The sequence below is a fragment of the Petaurus breviceps genome, unplaced genomic scaffold (assembly GCF_028583685.1).
Source record: "Petaurus breviceps papuanus isolate PSGF00001 unplaced genomic scaffold, PetGlider_PUasm1.0 90383, whole genome shotgun sequence".
NCBI lineage: Eukaryota > Metazoa > Chordata > Mammalia > Diprotodontia > Petauridae > Petaurus > Petaurus breviceps.
In genome coordinates, this window is record NW_027187234.1 from 1,910,844 (window position 1) to 1,921,832 (window position 10,989).

The 10,989-nt window shown below is 37.6% G+C and overlaps 1 pseudogene; it reads right to left on the reverse strand.

The window, feature by feature from the left end:
* Nucleotides 1-1,919: 1,919 nt before the first annotated feature.
* Nucleotides 1,920-6,529, reverse strand: LOC138177298 (late lactation protein B-like; annotated as a pseudogene).
* Nucleotides 6,530-10,989: the final 4,460 nt, after the last annotated feature.

Genomic DNA, 10,989 nt, shown 5'->3' on the forward strand with positions numbered 1-10,989 from the left:
CATATTCACAATGCCTATAGAGATTACAAATATGCTGATATAATTATCCATCACAAAATACATCAGGTTTGCCATTTGGGGAAATAAACTAGAAAATTTATTAAGATACCAAAAGACTGAGTCCCAAAACCAGAAAGTGAAAGCCATCAGAGTAGTTATGATATTGGCACAGGTAGATGAAGTAGAAAGCACCCACATTCTCAAGCCTTTAAAACAGAACAGGCTACCTCAGGCAAAGGTCCTCCTCGCCCCACTCACAGCAACCACCCAGCGTCCTGGAAGAGCGCTCCCAGCAGCTCTGGCCTCTGGCAGTCCTCAGCAGGAGTCCTAACTCAAAAAAAAAAAAAAAAAAGGGCAACTGCCACCAACTGCCAACCGCAGGACCGTTAGCTCGGCTTTTCACTTTCTCTTGCTCTGCTATGTCAGCACGTCCATGGGGCATGGGAGATCTTTAAATCCCATAACCCTTACACCAGAATAAAACAGAAAGAAATTCAAAATAAAAATCAGTTGAGAATGAGTAGATGATCCATGGAGCAGTCAGTCAGAAACTTTAGGGAGCTATTAGGAGCTCTCCTAGGGGGGATGACAGAGACAGAGAAGCATGGAGGTAAGGAGGAAATACATCCTCCCAACTTATTTTTTGGATAAGCTTATTATTCAGGAAAATTTTATTTACAAAATTATAATGAAACTCAACTGATCCTCCACTGCTAAGGGTTTCAAGTGCTCAACTTTGGAGCCATGAAAAATTAAATTAGTTGCTATAATTACTGCTATGCTTAAACATTATGAAGAGAAGATGGATTAACCTTTCATTTTTCAGCTAATAATTTAAATATTATACATATGGAATGTTTGACTACACAATATAAAAGACATGACTTCCTCTCAAACTTTGGAAATCCAAGGTCCATGGACTTCCAGACAAGTGTACCTGATATAATTGTAACCCACTTCTTATTCTTTGCTCCCCTTAAAATTTCAAAAACAAGGGGAGGCTGAGCTAAGAATGATTGTCTTATACATTTATTTTGCATTGGAGGAAAATACTAAAAGTTGGGGAAAGAGGTTAAGGCCAAAAGGGAGAAGTTTGTGCAGCAATTAGGCACAAGGAACAGCTTGGTATTTAAGGATAGGACTGGGATTTCTGGAACAGCATTGATTCAGAGGTTGAAGGGAATCCTCTTCTCCTAGAAAACATCAAAGACAAAGTTAGTGAAGACTCCCTTGGATGGCACAAGGGAGTAAAAGTGACAGTTTCCCATGAACTAATAGAACCTATTCCCAAAAGGCAAGAGGTTCAGAAAAAGGCAACATAGTAGGTAGAAAGAGCAGGGAATTTGGAGTCAGAGGGAATGTATTCCCATTTGGGCTTCCCTGATTCTGAAGAGGTCATTTCTATGATCTCTCTAGGCTTCATTTACAACAACTGAAAAATAAGTGAGCTAAACTAGAAGAAAACTTCTAAATCTAGAACCCTATGACCTCAGAAAGTGAGAGGTCACTGCTAGGTAAGAACCTACCATGTGCAAAGTCATGGACAGAGTGATTTCAATAGTCCCGAAACCCTGTATGTGAATAAACTTTTTGTCCAATTGAATCATGTGTTTCAGAGACTGAGGAAATATGAGATCCCTTGGAGAAACTTGGAGAGGAAGAATAAAGGACAGTTTCATCACCACCATCAAATACATTAAATCATGATCATTATTATCATTATAAGATCCTAGATTTAAGCTTGAAGAGATAATAGGAATGACCTAATCCAATCTCACTTGTTTTGTATAAGAGGAACCTGAGGACCCTATGCATAAAGAGAGGTGAAGGGACTTTCTCAAGGTCACACAGGTAGTTGAAACTACTGACTCCACAATTAACACTCTTCACCCTTCTTCTCCCAAGGGAATGCATTTCAGTCAGTTGTTCTCTTCTTCCACTAAGAACCAAACAAGAGACCGTAGTCTCAAAATGAAAAGTCTGGCAATAGATGGAGATGCACCAAAACATTTTTAATATGCAGACAGACATCCAAAGGAGCCTGAAATCTATTTGAGATAAGTAAAACAAGGTGATACCTCCATCACGATTTGGGGTTCACCTTCTTGTAGTTGAACTGGACCAAGTAGATGCTTAAATCCCAGGTGAAGTATAGAAGTATAAATTATTCTGGAAGATTCTCTGGAAGTCTTTAAAGAGTACATACCTTAATCATGTTCTGGGATGCAACATTCTGCAGAAACAAAGACATACATCAGTGATTTTGCCAAAATCACTTCCTACCATACAGTTCAAACAATCTTACAAGGTCTCCTAAGAAATTAGTATAGAACAGCTTCTAACAGAAAAGAGTAACAAGAGAAGAGGCAAAAAGAAAAGGTTGGGGTTCAGTGGTAGAAGAAAAGGGCACAAAAAAGTGTAGTCAATTCCATTTTTATTACCACATTGTCTGGGGATCATGATTTTCTTTTCACTGAATCCTTGAAGATTGACAAACTTCTTATACTCCTCAAAGCCTTGTGGGTTCTCTTCTATGTATGGACCTGCAGAGAGAAGAAAGAATGAATAACTGTTCATTCTAACTTAATCCTTCTATGATCCCTGTTTCTATAGTAGTCACCTCCTATAGTGAAAGTCCTTGGATTTTGCCACTTGGTCAGTTAAATTACCAGCACAAAGATAAATAAATGAGAGACCTAAGTGTGGTGAGCGATTTAGCACCCTAATCTTCTGCCAACAAATGCCCTTCTTACCCTCATTAAGCACTTCTCAAACCTACCTCTCTACAAAAAATCTCATGTATATCTCCCAATCATGCACTACAACAAAATATCCATAATGCCCCCAAATCTCCAGAAATGGGATGGAAGAAAGAGGGAAAGTATGAAGACACAGTCTTCTTCCCCCTACCCACCCCGGCTCCATCCCTAACCCCTAATGCTTTGTTCAAAGCAGAATTTTGCCTTTTACAGACTCATTAATGAATATTCCAGTCAGTTTCGGCTGCCTGGGAATGTGATTGCTAAGCAATACCTGTGTTGCCTTCAAAAGTCCAGAGAGCAAAAATTTTGAGGGAATTCATGGAATCCATTGGTCACTTTATTGGGCTTTGGGTTATATCAAAATGGATCCCTTCCTGCTACTTCTGGAGATGCCAAATCTGAGAATGCCTGAAGAGCAGGAGGAAATCAAGTGAGCAGTTTCTACCAGTTCGACATCTTAACACTCTTCTCTTGGAGGGATTCACAGAATCCCATGTTACTTACACACAAGTTTGGTGACTCTTATTTGCATGCCATGTACTTCCTCTTCACAGATCAAAATCCAATGATCCCTCACAGATGTCTTTTATATGAGTACCTGGTATTTGCCCTCATCTGTGGAGATTATGAGGAGATATACTTTTAGCATCCCTAATCCTCTTGGAAAATCTTTTGGGAGGAGATTACAGCAGGCTTTAGGATCTCACTCTGTTGGGGAGAACCCCAGTCCTAGTAGGCAGCAGCATCCAAAAATCAAGAAAAAGAATTGGATAACCCCATGTGCAGGATAACGTCCCCTTGGATCTGATATGGCACCTTTCTAATGCACTTATCATGTAATATTGCAAATTAAAGAGGCCTGGGACTGCATGTTTAAGAGTTTCAAGGTACCTTTAAAAAACTGTTTATTCCCTAATTTTACAGACAAGGAAACTGAGGCCTAGAAAATAATTAGTTTGTCCCACTTTAGAGGGATAGTATGCTGTAATGAACAAGGAAACAAGCTTCAAGTGTATTGGTCATCTGTTGGTCAGTGACTACAAGTCTCACCTCTGACATATACTGGCAAGGTTACCATGAGCCAGTCACTGAAATTCTCAATACTCTCAAGCAATTCTCAAAGAGTACAACTTGCAGAACAGGTGCTGATAGAAGGAGTTTCCTTACTGGAAGTTCCTGATATCAGTGAAAGCATAAGTCAGGTCCAACGTGACAAAGAAACAAGAATAAATGGGTGTCTGTGTTTGTGCATTAGCCAAGAACCATATTGAACTTTAATTTTGTCCCTCCCTCAATAAAAGGCACAATGTTCTAAATAGTTGTTTAATAACTGTGTGGAATGAGGTCAGCACCACCATGATGTCAATGTCATGGCTCTGGGAAGTGATTCAAGCTCAGTTCTCCCCAATATATAAATGAAAAAATCCATTTTAAAAAATAATGATGCACATGGTTTATTTTTTGCTTATGTCCCTTCTCTACAGAACTCTAAGCCCAAGAACCCAAGCAAGTAACTGCTGCAATGCCCCATCTTTTCATGTCTTCCCTTTCATTCAAAAAAAGCATCTGGAGAGTTATCCTATTAATGTGTTAATGAACCCTATTGTGCCACATGTTTTTCTAGATGACTTATGAATCCCAAGAATAGCATTTAAGAAAATACTTTTGCCCAGTATCTAATGGTGAGAGAGAAGTTAAATTAGTGCTTTTATGATCTCCCAAAGCAAATTATAAGAGCAGTTACCTAACCTGCCTTTACTTCCACAATCCCTCACATGCAGAAATATGGTGAGTCATGTCTGTAGACAGATAAAACCACTCACCAATTCAGTACATGTCATGTAAAAAGCGTGCAAATAAACTAGATATTGTCAAGAAAACCCATCTTTTGGACTCCAAGATTAAAGGAAAGTCTCAGTTCCCAATCTTTGTTTGGACCTGAGAGACCACCTCTAAGGAGGGCAGGTCTCGGGCTGAGATTCTTTTAATAACCAAATGTTTGGTTCACTTACCCACAGAAAATAGCCCATGCTTGTTTTTTTTCTTTAATTTCATTTTAATCTCTTTGCATGCACCATTTAAGCTGAAAAACAGAATGCAGAAGGATGGTTTTTCTGGAGACAAGAGAAAAAGAACTTAATATGTCATTAAAATCAGGAAAGGTGATTTGATTCCTTCACTCCTGATAATGCAGCAAGCACAGGAGAATGTCCAGAAGCAGATTAGCATTAAACCTACGATCTGATTATTTTTACTCACAGAAAAGAACCGTGTAACTTAGCATCTATCTTTTGAATACTGAAAATTCTTTGTGTCCATCCATAGAGCTGGTAATCTTGGCACACCATGATCTCTAAGAAATCCAAACCCAAGTTACCCCAAAGGAAATGAACAGAGATGCATGGTATGAGTAAGCTGCAGTATATAACCTAAGATAACTTGTGTCAAGAACTACAAGGAACAAAAGGGATAAAGAAAGTTTAGAAGAGGACTGAGGGCATGTGGGGACTAGCAGTTAGTGAATGAGAAAAAAATAGTCAATGAGTAATCTGTAAGTATTTCACTCATTGCAGAAAAATGCAGCCTAAGCTTTATATATATATATATACATATATATGTGTGTATGTATGTATGTATATATACATATGTGTATATGTGTATGTGTACATATATACAGATATGTGCGTATAAGTACATACTTTAACTTTTACCTAAACCTTCTGACACTCTCCTCCTTAAATATGCAGAGGATATCAAGTGATCCCCTCTAGTTGTGTTCCTAGAATAGGAGTGGTAAAGAGGAAGCAAGCTGATAGCACAATTATTGGCAGTCTACTTACTTGATAGTAAATTTGGTCTCCAAATCACCATCACAAAGGTGGGTGATTGTCAAAGGTGACACCTACTTAGGCTTCTTCCCATGAAATCCATTGGCTTTCACAATGGCTTTTATAAAGTATGTACCCTAAAGGGAATTTTTATATGTATTTAGAAATTGAAAGAAGAAAAATAAGGGAGTACTGGGACCCAACACTTCACAAACATCTCTGAATCATCTGGTTCTTCATCCCACCCTCAGAGCAGAATCTCAGCTCTGAGGCAAAATTTTGTACGAATTAGTTAGCCAGGGACCACCATTGGCCTGGTGGCAGCATACAAAAAGTTTAGTTTTGTAGGAAGAAGTTATTAGGTTGAAGTTAACTAGCCTTGAGAACCCAAACCTATCAAGGTGGCCCAATTTTGAAATGGCCCAAATGGAAGCAGACATTTGGCACTGAACCCTGTACTGAATCCCTGAAGAAAGTGACTTTGAATTCTTGGAGACCCAACTCCACTCAGTAACATTACTTGCTCTGAATGGTCATTAGCAAGGATAAAATTAGCTGAAATATATCTCACATTTCCAGTTCATTCTGGACAGAGTAAATTAAAGTAAGAGAATGGTGAAATGCTTGACTTGGAATCTACTTCCTGCACTGACTTTCCCCCATAGACTCAAAATCCAAGATTTCTAATGGAATCTATAGCACTAAAATTGCTGAACATTACAGAATAACAAGGTTACAGGGCTATAGACCCAGATTAAAAAGAGCCCAGTGGGGCCCTAATTTTGAAATGACAGCCTTTTGCTAGCATACATCACTCCTTCTAATCTACAAGATCTTCCAATGAAGTCTCACCCCAATTTGTTCTTCAGAAGATGACAAATTCTGAGCTTAGAGGATAGAGAAGAGGCTTAGTGCTATGGTGAGGAAAAGGAACTTCATCTTCACACTTTTACAGGTCTTTACCTTCAATCACTCACTCAATGAAACTGGTTAGAATGTGTGTGATCCTTTTCTAACATCTCTCTCTATAAATATTTCCTGAGATCAATGTGGCATTGAAAAATGTTATCTTTTTGCTCAGTGTTCCAGAAAGTCTTACAGTATGGCAATGGGGTATAACAGACAGGTGAAACAGCATATTATTATTTTTGGAAGCCCTATGCATTTCTTAGTTTGGAATAACCACTCATCAAAATCCATAAAAATAATCAATTAGACCTAATTTTTTAGTTTATGCATCCTCCATGAGTTCTAATAATTGATGCATTTACTGTTCAGAAGGATATGGCTATCAGAACAGGGAGTAGTTCAAAGATTCTTTGAGCAACAAAGAGAAAATCAGTGACTTTAATCCAATCCCACCCCAACTGACCCCCTTCTTTTTACTGGCACATTTTATAGTCTTTCGTGTGCATTGAAGCCTTCTCTTTAGTTCTGTCTCCAGGATGTGGTAAAAAGCACACCAACACCCAACAAAGCAAAAGTCAGAAAATCTGCATTTGAATGCCAGTTGTCTTATTCATTACACCTTAAACAAGGTTCTCTTATCTCAATTAGAAAGGGCTCTTAACTTCTAACACTTTCACTTCAGTCTTATCAGGTCAACAAATTACGTATTATGATCCCCATTATAGAGGCAGAGAAAACCTAAATGACTTTCCTGGCATTATAAAGAGTGAAAGAACTAGAGCTAAAGTTCAGGTCTCCTAGGCTTGGCCCCACCACCCTAACAAATACATCACCTAAAAATAAAACTGTCTTTTTTCTTGGAACCCTTATAATTATCTTTTTTGGGGAGACCCACCTGAGACCTTTAGTTAACTGAGGTTGTTTGGACTGATGTTGTTGGTTAAAGAAAAGTTGGCAGTCTAGTATTTGGGTTGAGTTTTGCTGGTCAAAATGAAGTTCTCTAGGACATTGAATAATGTACGTTTAACTGCTTTAAAAGTAATACATCATTTATTTGCAGGTCACTCAGTAACAACTTCACTTATGTTTCCCTAAGAAATCATATTTTTTCTTGCAAACATAATTCTTTGACTACTTATCAGTTACTTTATCTATTGATAATTTTTCTGTGACAAAACAACCAATAAACATTAAGTGCCTACTATATGCCAACCACTATACTATCGGTTACCCCTCCCCTCTCCTTTTCCCTTCCCTTGAGGCCTTTCTGTTATTCCTCTCCCTCTGTCCACATAAGGTATCATATTCTTATCTGCAGGTCCTATGCCCTAAAGAATGTAAATTTTGATGACTGAAACCTAGCAGGATGTCTTAAGGTTTTCAAGCTAGATTTCTTTCTTAAAGACCACCACTTAAACCAAATTCTCTCTGGTTCTCATTGATTGGTCAGTAGGCCCAATTCCATTTAATGGTCATTGTTTGGGTCCTGATGGTTCATTTGTGTCCCAGAGAGGAACCCTTAGGATCTTCCCTTCCCAGTTTAATCTTTTTTTTTAATTAGGTCAAAGAACCATTCCTTGACTCATTTCTTATCTAACCTTAATCACTGAAAGGGCTTTGCCTCAGTCAAAGTGAGGCCTGTTAAAGACCTTAGCTTAAAAAGACCAAGGTCCTCCACTGCATCCAGAACCATCTCCAGTCTTTCTGATCTATATCTTGCCACTGGACACAGATAGTCCTGGAAGAGAAATAGAGGCTGGTGACTTTGCACAGCCCTCTCTCACTTAAATCCAATTCACTTGCAAGTCACGGTATCACCATCCTAATGGTCCTCTTCAGGAATGAAGGACAAGCAACAACAAAATTGCTATTAAACAAAACCAATACAGTCCTTGTCCTCAAAGTGCATCCATTCCATTAAGGAAACAACATGTATAGGCATATTAATATATATGAAATAACTATAAGGTAATTTGAGAGGCCAAGGAAGTGTTAATAGTTACTAAGATAAGGAAAGATGATGTGACTTTTGAAGTGTGAAATTCTAACAATTTTGTTTTGTTTTGGAGGGCAATTGGGGTTATTTAGATTAGATTAGATTAGAAAGGGCTCTTAAATTCTAACACTTTCACTTCAGTCCTATCAGGTCAACAAATTACATATTATGATCCCCATTATAAAGTCAGAGAAAACCTAAATGACTTTCCTGGCATTATAAAGAGTTGGGACTTGCCCAAGGTCACATGGCTAGTTTTTGTGTTAAGTGTCTCAGGCCAGATTTGTACTTAGGTCCTCCTGACTCCAGGGCCAATGCTCTATTCACTGTGCCACCTAGCTGCCCCCCAATCCTAACAATTTTAATCCCAAGAAATGTCTCCTTTCTCTCTTAATCATAAATACTGCTCTAGGACACATTTTACTGGGGGGGGGGGGGTTCAGAGTTGTTAGAATGGGAGGTAAATCAGTCAAATGGTATAAGCATAGGGAAATTAAATTTCAGCTATATATTTGTCAAAGTCTCATAAATTATTATTTTGCTCAAAATGGGTTCCATGATAATTTTCAATATTCGCAGAATAACTGGACTACAAAAATAGCTTATCACATTTGTAAATGACATGAAACTTGGGAGGTTAGTTAACATGAAGAAAAGTTTAGTATCCTAAACAATCTAAGCAGCTTAGAATGATGGGCCATAATAAGGGAATATACTTGGACTGAAAAAGTCATCTTCACAAGATGATGAGAAATTTTGTATAATAGTTCATGTGAAAAAGATTCAGTGATCCTAGGGGCTTTCCATTTCAACAAGAGGAAACACCATGACATATCTTTACAAAATGACACATTTTTAGGTTCTTTTCTATAAGTCACAATTTCAAGAATAAGAGAGATGATACTCATGTTCTGCCATGCTCTGGTCAAATATCATCTGGATTAGAGTGTTCACTTCTGAGTGCTACCTAACAGTAACAGGCTGGAGTATATCAAGAAGACGGCTGCCAAGATGGTGAAGAGACACAAAACCATAACACACAAGGATCACTTAAAAGAATTGCCACATTTAGCCTGAAAAGGAGATGTAGGAGAACATGAGAGTAGTTGAAGGGATGTGATGTGAGAGAAGAATTAGACAAGTTGCACTTACTTGTGCACAGAAGATTGAATTTGGAACAATGGGTGATGCAGGGAGGTATATTTTGGCCAGATTTGAGGAAAAACTTTCTAATCATGCTAACCACCCAAAAGTGGAATGAGCTGCTTGGGGAGACAATGGGTACTCTAGATATCTATAGCTGTTATTTGTCTATGTGTCTTAGATACAAAACACTTAACAGAGAAATTCAATGAAATGATTTACCCCATTCAACCACTTCTCATCTTAACCTAGATTCATTCCTTTTGTTGGTATAGAAGCTTCTCAATTTCATGCAATCAAACAGAATAGATTAGGTATTCTATGAACAGATGCAAATGGCACAGCACCTTAATGTTTGATGAAACCCAAAGATCTCAGCTGTTGAACCAAGAAGTCACTATTTGAAAAAAAAAACTGCAGGAAGAACTGGAAAACAGTTGGGCTAAAACTAGGTATATATCAACAGTTCATACAATGTGCCAAGACAAACTCAAAATGAGTATACGATTTAGACTTACAGGGTTATATCAACAGCAAATTAGTGGAGTATGGAAAAAAATTACATTTCAAGCATATGGATAGAAGAGTTCATGACAAAATAAAAGATAGAGAAGTTCATAGAAGGTAACATGGATAGTTTTGGTTATATGAAATTAAAAAGTATTTGCAGAAACAAAACTAATATAGTCAAAATTAGAAAGTAAGAAACTTGTGGGAAAGTTTACAACAAAATTCTCTAATAAAGTCTCAATTTTTAAAATTATGAACAATATACAAATATACAAAAATAAGTTGTTTCTCAATTGACAAATGGTCAAAGAATATGAACTAGCAGCTTTCAGAAGAAAAAAATCATAGCTATCATATGGTCAAGTAAAAATGCTCTAATAATTAGGGAAATACACATTAAAACAGCACTATGATACAATTACATGCCCATCAAATTGGTTAAGATTACAAAAAAGGAAAATGACAAGTGCCATAGGAATTTTAGGAATATAGGTACACTATTGCCCTCTGGGTAGAGTTATGAATTAGTCCAACCATTCTGGACAACAATTTAAAACTATGCCCAAAGGGTTATAAAACCATGTATACCCTTTGACCCAACAATACTACTACAGTACTAGGTCTATATCCCAAAGAGATCAAAGGAAAAGACAAAGGACCCATATGTACAAAAATATTTATAGCAGCTCTTTTTTCTGAAGGCAAAGAATTGGCAAGTGAGGGGATATCCATCAACTGGAAAATGGCTGAACCAATTGTGGCATATAATTGGAATAGAACACTATTGTGCTATAAGAAATGACAAGCACTATGGTTTCAGAAATACCTTAAAAGTCTTACA